Genomic DNA, 14,553 nt, shown 5'->3' with positions numbered 1-14,553 from the left:
AGATAAGGGAGAAATAAAGACTGAAGAGTAAAAACACAAAAACAAACACGAAGGATAAATGAAGAGGAAATGAGGAATGAGGAGAAAGGGAAGAGAGTTAAAGAGTAAGAAATGGTGAGCAAGAGCTTAAAACAGAGTTGTGAACGGTAATTAAGGGACAAGGAATAATGAGTGAGGATGAAGATTAGAAGTAAAAGAGGAGGATTGTAGGACAAGTAGTGAGCGAAGAGAGGTAAAGAATGAGGTGTGAGGGTTAAACATTGGAGGATGATGACTGAGGTTTGAGGCCCGAAACCAAAGAGAGTCTGTGAAGAGTGAGGGACAAGGAATATGGCACGAGAAGTAAGGAGTGAGGCGTGAGTGATGAGGGATGAGGAAGGAAAGATGAGAGGTGAAGGATGCAGGATCAAGAATGAGAAGTGAAAAATGAAGGCTTAGGGATAGGAAGCACGGAATGAAGAACAATGAGGAAAAAAGAATGAGAAGTGAGGAATGAGAGCTGAACAATGAGGTATGGGTGTGAGAGCAGAAGAGTGAGGGATAAATAAATAGGGGTCAGTAATTAGGATTGATAAATAAGAACTGAAGGGTGATAAGTTGAGAATGAATGAGGGTTAAGGAGAGAGGTTTGATGAATAAGGGGTGATCAGTGAATTATAAGGAAAATTAAGATGGAAATAGGGATGAGTGATAAGGGATGAGGAATAAAAACAGCGGTATGAGGGGTTAGATGATCCTAAAATAGGCAGGGTTGAGTACATTTTAGGACATCGTTGTTAGTCAATTTCACTCATTACACAAAGTGAGGAGAAAGGGTGAATCACAAGATAGACCGATTATGGCCAAGAGGGGTGGGAAGAAGAATGAGTGCTGAGGTGCAAGAGATACGGACTTACTACTGAGGGATGAGGGATTGGAGGCAAGTGTGTTGTGAACCCCCTGCTTTAGCACCTAAAAGGGGGGTGGAGTTCTTAATTGGCCTCTTCTGTTCGCAGCTCAGCAGACAAAGGCTCATAACGTGAAAGGGTGGGTTGGTGTATGGTTGAGTGAGTGAAATGACTGATGGATAGGTGTGGAATTGAAAGGGTGGATGGATGAGTGAAATGGTGGATGGAAGGATGAATGAATGAGTGAGCAGATGGATAAGTGAAAGAATGAATAGATGAGTGAAAGGGAGGGTGAATGGAAGGATAAAAGTGTGCATGATGGATAAGTTAAAGATAGATAAATGAATGAAAGAGGATGGATGTATTTTTGAAAGGGCAAACAGATGGATGACTGGAGGTAGAGGGATGATGAGGAAGGATGGATTAACGAGAGGATGGATGGATCGATGGGTGAAGTGAAAGGGTGGATAGATGGATGTGATGAAAGGATGGATATATGAATGAGCAAAAGGATGGATGGGTTAATGGATGGCGGGATGGATGAGGGAAAGGCCGGATGCTGGGGCTTTGTGAACCCACTCCCAACTTTAGAAGCTACAGCGGGGTGGAATTCTTGATAGGTCTCTTCTGTCTGCAACTTGGCAGAGAAAGGATGAGTGGATGAGTGACAAAATAGATGAATGAGTGAAAGGGTGGATTGATGGATGGCTAGATGAGTGAAAAAGATAAGAGTGAAAGGGAGGGTGGATGGATTTATAAGTGAAAGGGTGATGGATGGTGAGAAAAAGGAAAGATTGATGGATAAGTGAGTGAAAGGATGTATGGCTGATTGAAAGGGGAGGGTGGGTGAATTGATGGATGAGATGAGTGAAAGGGAGGATGGACAGATGAATGCAGTGAAAGGGTGGATGGATGTAATGAATAGAAGGATGGATGTGTGAATTGATGGAAGGACAAAAGAAAGGATAGATGAGAGAGGATGGATGAGTTAAGAACGGGTGGGTGACTGAAAGGCAGGGTTGATGGATGAATGGATTGATGGATGTTTGAATGAAAGGGTGATGGATGGATGAGTGAAAGGAAGGATGGATGAAAGAAAAGGTGGGTGGACAGATGACTGAAAGCATGGGTGGATGAGTGAGTGGATGGATGGATGAGTGAAGGAGTCAATAGGTGGATGGATGAGTGGTTGGGATGAAGGAAGAGAGAAAGGATGGATGATTGGATGGCTGAGTAAAAGGATGGATAGATGAATGAGTGGAAAGGAGGACAGAAGGATGGAATGTGCAAGGGTGGATGGATGGAGTTGATGGATGGATGGGTGAATGGCAGAAAGTATGGATCAGTGAGTGAAAAGGTGGATGGAGAGATGGATGAGTGAAAGGAAGAATGGATAGATGGATAGGTTTGGAGATGGATGGATAGGTTTGGGTATGGATGGATGGGTGGACAGACAGAATGGTGAAAGACTGAATGACACATGGAAGAATGAATGGATAACAGAATGAAAACGTGAAATTAGGGATATCAGCAGTTGGAAGGTAGAGTGACTGGATAGATGTTTAGAAGGTAGAGACAAATGAGCTGTTCTGGAGAGGGTCGTGATGACTTGCTTTATTTGTTTGGTACCATAAGAGCTTTGGTTTGAAGTTTTGGGTATTTTAAATTCCTGGTTCCCCCCTTGATTGGAGGTGAGAAATGATGGGCAATGAAGAATGAGAATGTCAGAAGAGACCTGATGAGTGAGGAGTGGGGACTGACAGATACGGTTTAAGGGATGAGGGCTGAAGAATGAGAGGTGACGACTGAGGGATGATGAATGAGGATGTCCTAAAAGGCATTAGATACTGCATGTTTGAAGGATGAAGAATGGGGAACGATGGATGAGAAGTGAGAGATGAGAGATGAGAGATGAGAGATAGGGAATGAGAGATGAAGTGTCGGGGCTAAGGACTGAAGGTTGATTGGCAAGACTACAGTGATTCATGGAGAATGTGGGAACAGTGGGTGATGATGAATGAGAAATAAAAGGTGAAGACTGATGTTTGTGTCATGAAGAGGGAGGGATGTGGGTATCCTAATATGGTCAGAAGGGTGGACATTTTAGAAACCATCATTTGTCCAGTTCCCTTGTCACTGCTAATGTGAAGGAGAGTGAGCAGTGAAAGATGAGGAATGCTGAGTAAGAAATCAAGGGTGAAGAGTGTGGAATGAGAGTAGAAGAGTGAGGAAAGTGTGTGGGATAGTGAAGGATAAGGTGAGAGGAATAAGGGAGGAGGTTTGAGTGGTTGAGAGTGAGGGCTGGGGAGTGAGACAGGTGGAGCTGAACATTGTGGAATGTGGGATGATGAGGAATGATGGTTGATTAAAAAAGGATGAGATGCGAGGAAAGAGGAGTGAGGTCCAGAGGGTACGAGTGAGGAATGAAAACTGAAGCATGAGATTTGAGGGGGAAGCTTGCCTTTAAATGGACACTATTGGATACATTTTAAGCTATGATCATTGTCCTTTTCATTTATTTCTCAGAGGAGGTGGTATGAGCAGTAAGGGATGAGGAAAGAAGAATAGGGAGAGGTGAGGAATGAAGAGTGACAAATAAGCAGTGTAGAGTGAATGAGTGGGAGATAAAGGGGTAGAATAAGGGATGAGGGACATGGAGGGTCAAATGACAGGTGAAGGGATGAAACATAAAAAGTAGATTGAGTGATGCACAGTGAGGAATGTGAGGTGATTATTAGAAACAGAAGTGAGAGATGACTTATGTATGGGGGTAGAGGATGGTTGATGGATGATGAAGGATGAGAAGTGAGGGTAGAGGAAGAAGAAGGCCATTTAGAGCCACCTTTATATTTTGGTGGTTGGCATGTCCTCTGCCGGAGTGATGGAGGAAATTACCACGTTGCCTAGGAGGAGGAGCCAACCTCCAAATTTTAAAATGTCTGTTGGCCCCATTAACAGGTACCACCATTCCCTCTCCACAAAAAATGTTAAATGCACCCTAAACGTGATAGAAGAGAAGTAAAGAATGAGGAGTAAAGAAGAAGGGAAGGGTTGAGGGATGAAAAACCACTCCTCCCTCCACTCTAGCACAGAAGGCTTATCAGGACATGCAGGCTACACCCTAGCTCCCTTTGTGTCACTTTCTAGAGGGGAGTCACAAACAGCCCAACTACCAGTCTGACCCAGACAGGGAATACACAAACAGGCAGAGTCACAGAATGGTTTAAGCAAGAAAATGCCCACTTCCTAAAAGTGGCATTTTTCAAACAGACAATTAAAAAAACACATTTACCAAAAGATGTATTTTTAAATTGTGAGCTCAGAGACCCCAAACTCCATATTTCTATTTGCTCTCAAAGGAAACTGCACGTTAGGGATATTTAAAGGCTGCCCCCATTTAAACCTATTAGAGAGACAGGCCTTGCAACAGTGAAAAAATGAATGTGGCAGTATTTCACTGTTAGGACATGTAAAAAACATCAGTGCATGTCCCACCTTAAACATACACTGCACCTTGACCATGGGGCTACATAGGGCCTACCTTTGGGGGTGCCTTACATGTATAAAAAGTGAAAGTTTGCGCCTGGCAAGTGGGTACACTTGCCTGGATGAATTGGCAGTTTAAAACTACACACACAGACACTACAGTGGCAGGTCTGAGCCATGTTTACAGGGCTACTCATGTGGGTTGCCCAATCAGTGTTGCAGGCCCACTAGTAGCATTTGATATACAAGCCCTGGGAACCTCTAGTACACTTTCCTAGGGACTTACTTTTAAATCAAATATGCCAAACATGGATAAAGCAATCACCAATACAATTTACAAATAGAACACATGCACTTTAGCACTGGTTAGCAGTGGTAAAGTGCCCAGAGTCCTAAAGCCAACAAAAACAGGTCAGAAAATTTAAGAGGAAGGAGGCAAAAACTTTGGGGATGACCCTGCAAAAAGAGCCAGGTCCAATAGGGCCATATTAATTTCACCAGGTGTCACATTCCTATCAATTAATGCCATATTCTTCTCAATGGGTGTCATATTCACTTTAACACCTTACATAATAATTTTAACATGGCTCATATCCATTTCAACATAAGTCATATTCATTTCAATAATGCCATATTCATTTTGATGTGTGACATATTAGTTTCAAAGCATTACATATTCATTTTGACAAGTTTCATCTTAATTTCAGCATTGGTCATATTCAGTTTAAGGCATGTGGAATTAATTTCAAATTGGCTCATATTAATTTCAATGCAAGTCGTATTCATCCTAGCATGTGTCATATTCCGGTCGATGGATGTGTCATTCATATTAACACATCATATTAATTTTAACATGAATTATATCCATTGCAACACATATCATAATAATATCAGTGTGTACCATATTACTTTCCATTCAAGCCGTATTCATTTTGATAAATGGCATGTTCATTTTAACGTTGCTCACATTCCTTTTAAATCATGTCAGATTTGTTTCAATGAAGCTCATATTCATTTAAACTCATGTTATATTAATTTTAACATGTGTTATATTCCTTTCAATCACTGTTAGATTTATTTCAAATGAGGTCATATTCTCATTAACACTTGTCATATTCATTTTAAGATGCAATTTATACATTTTAAGATATATCATGTTTATTTGAATATGTGCCATTTTACTTTCAATGCATGCCATATTCAGATTGACAGATGTCATGAGATACGCAGCTGTGTTCATACTCATTTGAAGGCATGTCAAGTTATTATATTCATTTAAACACAAACCATATTCATTTTAAGTCATCTCCTGTTCATTTCGGTATATCTCATTCATTGCAATCTGGATTATATTCATTTCAATGCAATTCATATTCATTTCAACATGTGTAATGCTCATGTCACTGTATGAAATATTAGTTTTGATGTACATTATATTCTTTACAAAATCTAATATATTCATTTTAGTGCCTTATATTCATTTCAATCAGTCATATTCATTTCACTGTATGCCATATTCCTCTTGGCATATGTCAGTCATTTCAAGAAATGTCCTATTCTTTTTTATGAATATTGTGTACATTTCAGTGCGGGCCATATTTATGTCAGTATGATTGTTATATATTTCAGTATCTCTCTTATTACATATGGAGTGTGTGTTATTCACATTAATCTCTAAGTAGCATATTCATTCTGACGGGTTTCATATTTATTTTGGTTCAAGTCAGATTCATTCTGCCAGGTATCAAATTTATTTTAACACATATTACATTTATTGTGGTGGGTGCCATATTCATTTTGCATCAAGCTATATATTTCAGGATGTGTCCTATATGAGTTTCTGTAATTTTGATATGAACGGCTTCCCATAGTCTCCCAGTGCTAAAGGATTTTGGCTAGATATGAAGTGGGCGAAGTGCCCTGAAAACATTATAAAAGTAGGACACGTGCTATAAGCAGACATAACTTCCTTGGCAAGGCAGAAGAAAGGGCACTTCAGAGGGAAGAAATGAGAGGGCTGAGGAACAGACAGATAGCTCCCCTATGGGCAGAGGTGGCGGGAGCATGGAACACTCCTGACATGACTATGATGACGATGCAGATGGGCCTCTTAACTTGCAGAGTTAGTAGCACGACAAACACACCTCTCCTAGACCTCCCTGGAAGATCATACACTGGGGAGGGTTCCCCTGGGTCCCTTCCCCCCCCCCCGGCTGGGCCCCATACAGCTGTAGACACACTCACACGATGCGTAGTTAGGTCTCGTTTCTGGGCAAGTTGTTTGGCTTGCTTGTTATTTGTTGTAATAAGAGATGATGAGTACCTGACGTGCCAGAGCTGGAAATGGTGGCAACCGACCACCCTACAGGGCATACAGCGCTGAACCGGAGACCCACAGGACGCCCACACCACAGATCACAAGCCTGCTTACAGATTTATGCAAGGAACAGCCCTCAGCGTGGTGGTAACATAATATAATAGCAGTAATGGGTAACTGTTCAAAAGTTCTCATGGAAAGGAGATTCATACAGCTCTGCAACCTGTTACAATCCTGTGAATAATATGTACCATCTGAAATACCAATAAATAAAAAAAATAAAAAATCTACTGCACAACTTAGGGTAAGGCTGGTGCTGTAGTGGTAGATCTGAGGCCCTAGGAGAGCTGGAGACCCCACAGAGCTACAGCAGCTCAGAAGTCCACTTAGGCTTCATCAGGGACCCGTTTTGTGACTTGAAAACCCATTAATGCAACAATAAAGGGGTGAAGTAAATGTCATCAACATTGCATAAACTGCTGTTCTTTGCAGTTTTTTTAATAAAGAACAGCGCCTGGAAGCCCTTCTGACTGTGAAGGTTTGTTTAACAAATAGTGTTGTAACAACATAAAAGAGGGGGAACTGTAGACAGTTGCACAGATAGAAGGACGGATAGAAGGTTAAACAGATCGTCATAAATAAGCCACATGCACCGATGCATCTGTACAGGTTTGTAGACAGAAAGGCAGGTATGTAGCTGTTAGTAAATCATGGATGAGATATAATCAGCTTCACAGAAACCGCTGTAAATCACACGCGCCTGCTTTAGAAAGAACCACGCCACAAAGACCTTGGTAGTCAGCATGTAGGCTTTAAAGTGTTAACATAAACAGAGATGGGCAGAAATAGGCAGTAAGGCAGATACCCAGATTTAAATAGAAAGGTAAATAGAAAGCACATGTAGTAATAGACGTGGACCGATAAGTATATAGAGAAGCAGCTGTTGGTACGAAAATGGGATCACATATGATCAACTTTGTGTGGACTGTCAGGATTTGAAAACGGTTGCTTCATACCAAAAAAAAACATAGCGCCAAGATGTCCTCCTCAATGTCCCTATGAGCGTTATAGTGTTAACAAAGCATACAGCCAGGCATCAACACTCTGTTAGACAGGTTCACAGTCACGCACAGGTAGGTGAGCAAATAGATAAGCAGGCACACGGGCAAAAAGATGGATGGACAGATGAATGGATCAATGGATGGACGGACCTCTCTGTTAAACATGAGTCAAATGTAGGGATGGGCGTAACCAGTGTAACTCACTGCAGTGTAATTACGCGAAATTACAGCAACATTATGCAAGGTTGTACAGAATTACACAAGGCTATTTTCCTGGTGCAAAATACACGCTCAGATCCGAAAGGAACCTGTTATACACTTTGCACAAGAAAATCGCTCTAAATGCAACAGAACTGGCACAACAGCCGCTGCTCGCGCTCTTTTCCTCCGCTCTTGGGTAGATGTCTTTCCCCACATTACTCCAAATTCCACAAAGGAGCGTAATTGTGTAATTCACGATTCGACCACGACTAATAAACTTGGCTTAAGTTTTAAAACTTTCCCTCTAGCTGCCCGGTGATCCGTCGGGTGCGGGATGATGAAGCCAAACGCTGATTGGGTGAGTGCGCCTCTCAGTGTCCTTCTCCGTCGCCTCTTTCTTTCAGACCCTTGGGAGCTCAGTCTTACTTTCTATACAAATATTTATTTTTAGACCTTTTTTCTTCGCGGCCTGAATTGCTGCAAAAACTGATATTTGACTAGCAGGATCCCTTTCAACATTGAAAGCTACTCCGCGTCAGTACAGGAGCCTCGGCGCTGCAGGTACAGGAGACACAGACATCCATCCCTCTTGCTGACCGGGTCCCGTGAAACCAAACTGTAACTCATACTTTTCACATCAGGACCGCCACAAACATAAAAGCGCAGAAAGGTGAAATAAATAATAACATTGTTAACGCGTTCTTCAAAGACATTTAATTTCACCGTTGAAATTAGGTTCAAGCTCTTAACTCATGTAAATATTAAGAAGTGAGAATAAAAATGCTGCCCAACTGCCGTGACATTTCCACCCGCAATGCCATGACTCAGATTCGAACCGAGGTTGCTGCGGCCACAACGCAGAGTACTAACCACTATACGATCACGGCGAGCTACTTGGGCTCTGAAAAGACTACCCTGGTGTGGCTCTGATAGGCTTAAAAAAGGTCAGTGTGTCCGTGGAGTGGATAGATTTAGCGTTTGTTTAAAACCCATCTTTTCAAGTTAGATCAGGGTCTTTTCTTTGAGTAGCAGATCACAGCAAATATTTACCTCTCTGCTTCCAGTGACAAGACTCCCCATAAACCAAGAAGCCCAGACTTCTTAACAAGATCCACCACTCTGCCCTGCAAGTCTCAAGTGTTCTATGAGTGCTGGGGTCGGGGAAGTGAACACTGCAAAAACTTAATCCACGGCCGACCAAACTCCTCCAGGCCAGGAGGGGCTCGGAACAGGCCCCCACATATTGTTGTTTTTTTCTTTTCTGGGTGTCTCTTCAGACACATTCAGCTGCTTGGTGCATACTGCTTTAGAGTTGCATTGTGTGGAATGAAGTGGCGTAAACTTGACTAGCAAACAATGGAGTGGTGATGAATGGAGGGTCATAGAAGGGAGTAGATTGAAGTGCAAAGAGTAGAGTGACGTAATGTGTCATAGAATACAGTGGAATATAATGAAGTGGTGTGCCTTGGCATGGCGTTGAATAGCATTGTGTGGAATGGAGTGGCATAGAGCAGAGTGGGGTAGAGAGGAGTGAGGTTGCTTAGAATGGCATAGAGTAGCATAGAGTAAAGTAGTGTGGTGTAGAGTGGCATAGTGTGGTGTAGAGTGAAGTGGCATGGAATGGCATAGAGTCAGAGAACAGTGTGTCATGGAGAGGGGTGGCAAAGAATTAGGAGGAGTGGAGTCGGACTGCATGAAGTAGAGTGTTGTGCAGTTGAGTAGCATACAGTCGCGTTGCATGGAGTGACACTGTGGTGTAGAGAGGAGCAGAGAAAAAAGTGGCATAGAGTAGAAAGGCCTACAGGAGAGTAGTGTAGAGTGGCACAGCATAGAGTAGTGTGCAGTAGAGTGGCATAGAGTAGAGCGCATGTAGTGCCATTGAGTGATATTGTGTGAGATGGAGTGGAGTGGAGCACAGTGAAGTGGCATGGAATGAAGTAGTATAGAGTAGAGTGGGAGAGAGTAAAGTGGAGTGGCATAGAGTGAACTAGAGTAGAGCGTAGTGGGATAGAGTGGAGTAGCATGGAGTGGAATGGAGAGGCACAGAGTAGGGTAGAGTGCAAAAGTGTGGAATGGCATGGAGTTGAGTGGAGTGGCATAGAGTAGAGTGGCATTCTGTGGGGTAGATTAGAGTGGCATGGAGTGGCATACAGTAGAGTGGAATAGAGCTTAGTGGTGGAGAGTACAGTGGCTTAGAGTGGAGTATAGTAGCATGGAGTAGAGTAGCGTAGAGTAGAGAGGGGTGCAACGGAGTAGAGTGGCATAGAGTTGAGTGGTGTACAGTGGCGTAGAGTATAATTGGATAAAATAAAGTGGCGTACAGTAGACTGGAGTAGAGTAGCATAGAGTGGAGAGGCATAGAGTGGAGAGGAGTAAAGTAGAGTGGAATTGTATAGAGTAGAGTTCAGTTGAGTATTCTAGAGTGATGTAGAGCAGAGTGGCATAGAGTCACATAAAGTGGCATTCTATGAAGTAGGGTGGCGTAGAGAGGAATGAAGGGAAGTGGCATAGAGTAGAGTGGAGTGGAGTGGAGTAGAGGGGCATAGCAGAGAGTGACAGGGTGGAGTGGCATAGAATGGAGTAGCATAAAGTGGAGTGAAGTGGCGTATAGTGGAGTGGCATAGATTAGAGTGGCATAGAGTGGAGTGATAGAGTGGAACAATGTAGATTAGAGTGGAGTAGAACTGAGTAGAGTGGAGTGGTATAGAGTTGCACAGTGTAGAGTACAGTGGCACTGAGGGGAGTAGAGTATAGTCATGCAGAGGAATACAGTATGAGAAAGTAACTAAAGTGTCAATAGAGACGGCGTTTAGGGTGAAAAATAAGCTGTATGCTTGTCATGAATGTTGGAAAGCACATTGCACATCCAAGAATGATACGAAAACACTTTTAAAATATAAAAAATAGCGTACTGTAGAAAGACGAAAAGAACACATGTACTTGGTCCATCCTCCATGGAGGAATGAACACAAGAAAGGAAGATTCAGTCTATGGGAGCTAAGCAAACGAAATATTGCAAATGTGAGTGACATAGAAAACAATTAATGGTAAGTAAGCTATGGGCGTGTGGTAAGCCCACTGAATTCTAAACAATATGTCTCACAGCACATTCACTGTGTACGCAAGACATAAAATGGTGTGACTAAGAGAATTCTGAGATTTAGAGCTTGACAGCAATTCACAACCCAACCAAATTGAGCCCTATATAATAATTTACAACAGAGCCAAAGTACACATTTATACCCCCAATGGTGGAGGTAAGATATTCAGCAGACACGTGGTCTCCCAGTGCTAAAGGATTTTGGCTAGATATGAAGTGGGCGAAGTGCCCTGAAAACATTATAAAAGTAGGACACGTGCTATAAGCAGACATCACTTCCTTGGCAAGGCAGAAGAAAGGGCACTTCAGAGGGAAGAAATGAGAGGGCTGAGGAACAGACAGATAGCTCCCCTATGGGCAGAGGTGGCAGGAGCATGGAACACTCCTGACATGACTATGATGACGATGCAGATGGGCCTCTTAACTTGCGGAGTTAGGAGCACGACAAACACACCTCTCCTAGACCTCCCTGGAAGATCATACACTGGGGAGGGTTCCACTGGGTCCCTTCCCCCACCCGGCTGGGCCCCATACAGCTGTAGACACACTCACACGATGCATAGTTAGGTCTCGTTTCTGGGCAAGTTGTTTGGCTTGCTTGTTATTTGTTGTAATAAGAGATGACGTGCCAGAGCTGGAAATGGTGGCAACCGACCACCCTGCTCCATGGGCATACAGCACTGAACCGGAGACCCACAGGAGGCCCACACCACAGATCACAAGCCTGCTTACAGATTTATGCAAGGAACAGCCCTCAGCGTGGTGGTAACATAATATAATAGCAGTAATGGGTAACTGTTCAAAAGTTGTCATGGAAAGGAGATTCATACAGCTCTGCAACCTGTTACAATCCTGTGAATAATATGTACCATCTGAAATACCAATAAATAAAAAAAATTAAAAATCTGCTGCACAACTTAGGGTAAGGCTGGTGTTGTAGTGGTAGATCTGAGGCCCTAGGAGAGCTGGAGACCCCACAGAGCTACAGCAGCTCAGAAGTCCACTTAGGCTTCATCAGGGACCCGTTTTGTGACTTGAAAACCCATTAATGCAACAATAAAGGGGTGAAGTAAATGTCATCAACATTGCATAAACTGGTGTTCTTTGCAGTTTTTTTAATAAATAACAGCGCCTGGAAGCCCTTCTGACTGTGAAGGTTTGTTTAACAAATAGTGTTGTAACAACATAAAAGAGGGGAAACTGTAAGACAGTTGCACAGATAGATGGACGGATAGAAGGTTAAACAGATCGTCATAAATAAGCCACATGCACCGATGCATCTGTACAGGTTTGTAGACAGAAAGGCAGTATGTAGCTGTGAGTAAATCATGGATGAGATATAATCAGCTTCACAGAAACCGCTGTAAATCACACGCGCCTGCTTTAGAAATAACCACGCCACAAAGACCTTGGTAGTCAGCATGTAGGCTTTAAAGTGTTAACATAAACAGAGATGGGCAGAAATAGGCAGTAAGGCAGATACCCAGATTGAAATAGAAAGTAAATAGAAAGCACATGTAGTAATAGACGTGGACCGATAAGTATATAGAGAAGCAGCTGTTGGTACGAAAATGGGATCACATATGATCAACTTTGTGTGGACTGTCAGGATTTGAAAACGGTTGCTTCATACCAAAAAAAACCATAGCGCCAAGATGTCCTCCTCAATGTCCCTATGAGCGTTATAGTGTTAACAAAGCATACAGCCAGGCATCAACACTCTGTTAGACAGGTTCACAGTCACGCACAGGTAGGTGAGCAGATAGATAAGCAGGCACACAGGCAAAAAGATGGATGGACAGATGAATTTATCAATAGATGGACGGACCTCTCTGTTAAACATGAGTCAAATGTAGGGATGGGCGTAACCAGTGTAACTCACTGCAGTGTAATTACGCGAAATTACAGCAACATTATGCAAGGTTGTACAGAATTACACAAGGCTATTTTCCTGGTGCAAAATACACGCTCAGATCCGAAAGGAACCTGATATACACTTTGCGCAAGAAAATCGCTCTAAATGCAACAGAACTGGCACAACAGCCGCTGCTCGCGCTCTTTTCCTCCGCTCTTGGGTAGATGTCTTTCCCCACATTACTCCAAATTCCACAAAGGAGCGTAATTGTGTAATTCACGATTCGACCACGACTAATAAACTTGGCTTAAGTTTTAAAACTTTACCTCTAGCTGCCCGGTGATCCGTCGGGTGCGGGATGATGAAGCCAAACGCTGATTGGGTGAGTGCGCCTCTCAGTGTCCTTCTCCGTCGCCTCTTTCTTTCAGACCCTTGGGAGCTCAGTCTTACTTTCTATACAAATATTTATTTTTAGACCTTTTTTCTTCGCGGCCTGAATTGCTGCAAAAACTGATATTTGACTAGCAGGATCCCTTTCAACATTGAAAGCTACTCCGCGTCAGTACAGGAGCCTCGGCGCTGCAGGTACAGGAGACACAGACATCCATCCCTCTTGCTGACCGGGTCCCGTGAAACCAAACTGTAGCTCATACTTTTCACATCAGGACCGCCACAAACGTAAAAGCGCAGAAAGGGGAAATAAATAATAACATTGTTAACGCGTTCTTCAAAGACATTTAATTTCACCGTTGAAATTAGGTTCAAGCTCTTAACTCATGTAAATATTAAGAAGTGAGAATAAAAATGCTGACCAACTGCCGTGACTTTTCCACCCGCAATGCCGTGACTCGGATTCGAACCGAGGTTGCTGCGGCCACAACGCAGAGTACTAACCACTATACGATCACAGCGAGCTACTTGGGCTCTGAAAAGACTACCCTGGTGTGGCTCTGATAGGCTTAAAAAAGGTCACAGTGTCCGTGGAGTGGATAGATTTAGCGTTTGTTTAAAACCCATCTTTTCAAGTTAGATCAGGGTCTTTTCTTTGAGTAGCAGATCACAGCAAATATTTACCTCTCTGCTTCCAGTGACAAGACTCCCCATAAACCAAGAAGCCCAGACTTCTTAACAAGATCCACCACTCTGCCCTGCAAGTCTCAAGTGTTCTATGAGTGCTGGGGTCGGGGAAGTGAACTCTGTAAAAACTTAATCCACGGCCGACCAAACTCCTCCAGGCCAGGAGGGGCTCGGAACAGGCCCCCACATATTGTTGTTTTTTTCTTTTCTGGGTGTCTCTTCAGACACATTCAGCTGCTTGGTGCATACTGCTTTAGAGTTGCATTGTGTGGAATGAAGTGGCATAAACTTGACTAGCAAACAATGGAGTGGTGATGAATGGAGGGTCATAGAAGGGAGTAGATTGAAGTGCAAAGAGTAGAGTGACGTAATGTGTCATAGAATACAGTGGAATATAATGAAGTGGTGTGCCTTGGCATGGCGTTGAATAGCATTGTGAGGAATGGAGTGGCATAGAGCAGAGTGGGGTAGAGAGGAGTGAGGTTGCATAGAATGGCATAGAGTAGCATAGAGTAAAGTAGTGTGGTGTAGAGTGGCATAGTGTGGTATAGAGTGAAGTGGCATGGAAT

The 14,553-nt window shown here is 43.0% G+C and overlaps 1 non-coding gene across 1 annotated transcript; it reads right to left on the bottom strand.

Annotated features, from left to right (window-relative positions):
* Nucleotides 1–13,746: 13,746 nt before the first annotated feature.
* TRNAH-GUG (transfer RNA histidin (anticodon GUG)) lies at nucleotides 13,747–13,818 on the bottom strand. Its single transcript has one exon. It is a non-coding gene; the product is annotated as a tRNA-His (tRNA).
* Nucleotides 13,819–14,553: the final 735 nt, after the last annotated feature.

The sequence above is a fragment of the Pleurodeles waltl genome, chromosome 12 (assembly GCF_031143425.1).
Source record: "Pleurodeles waltl isolate 20211129_DDA chromosome 12, aPleWal1.hap1.20221129, whole genome shotgun sequence".
In the NCBI taxonomy this organism is placed as follows: domain Eukaryota; kingdom Metazoa; phylum Chordata; class Amphibia; order Caudata; family Salamandridae; genus Pleurodeles; species Pleurodeles waltl.
This window is presented reverse-complemented; position numbering and strand designations above follow the sequence as displayed.